This window comes from Myotis brandtii, unplaced genomic scaffold (genome assembly GCF_000412655.1).
Source record: "Myotis brandtii unplaced genomic scaffold, ASM41265v1 scaffold163, whole genome shotgun sequence".
Taxonomy (NCBI): domain Eukaryota; kingdom Metazoa; phylum Chordata; class Mammalia; order Chiroptera; family Vespertilionidae; genus Myotis; species Myotis brandtii.
Genome location: NW_005355962.1, coordinates 1,057,496 through 1,057,888, shown reverse-complemented (window position 1 = coordinate 1,057,888; position 393 = coordinate 1,057,496). Strand labels below are relative to the sequence as shown.

Here is a 393-nt window from a genome sequence, read left to right as displayed (position 1 = left end):
AGTGGCTGGAGCCCTCGGACGCTCGGCCGGGCAGGGGGCCAACTGCCCCGGAGCCAGGTTTGCAAACGGCCCGGGATTCGCTTACTGTGCGGTGACACAGGCTCCTCCCGGAGACCGAGCCCACACCACCCACAGTTCTTAAGAAGAACTGAACCCGCATCGCGGTGGGACCCCACCTCCCCTTCCTGTCCTTCGGCCCAAGGCCCTCGGAGCAAACTCAAAAGGGGTGGGCCGTGCCGTCCCTTTCGGCGTCCAGGGGTTTGAGCGCCTCCACGGGACCCTCCCTCTGCCAGGTCGCTGCCCTTGGCAAGCCAGTAGGAAGGACTGGGTTAACCTGCTAACCTCTCGCCTCGCCTGTCTGCCCGTTGGTTGCTGTCCCGCCCTGCACCCTTT

General features: G+C 65.6%; 1 protein-coding gene across 1 annotated transcript in view; it reads right to left on the bottom strand.

Annotated features, from left to right (window-relative positions):
• The window catches only part of SLC39A8 (solute carrier family 39 (zinc transporter), member 8), a 75,229-nt gene that overhangs the window by 74,334 nt on the left and 502 nt on the right, over positions 1–393 (bottom strand). The window lies entirely within an intron of this gene.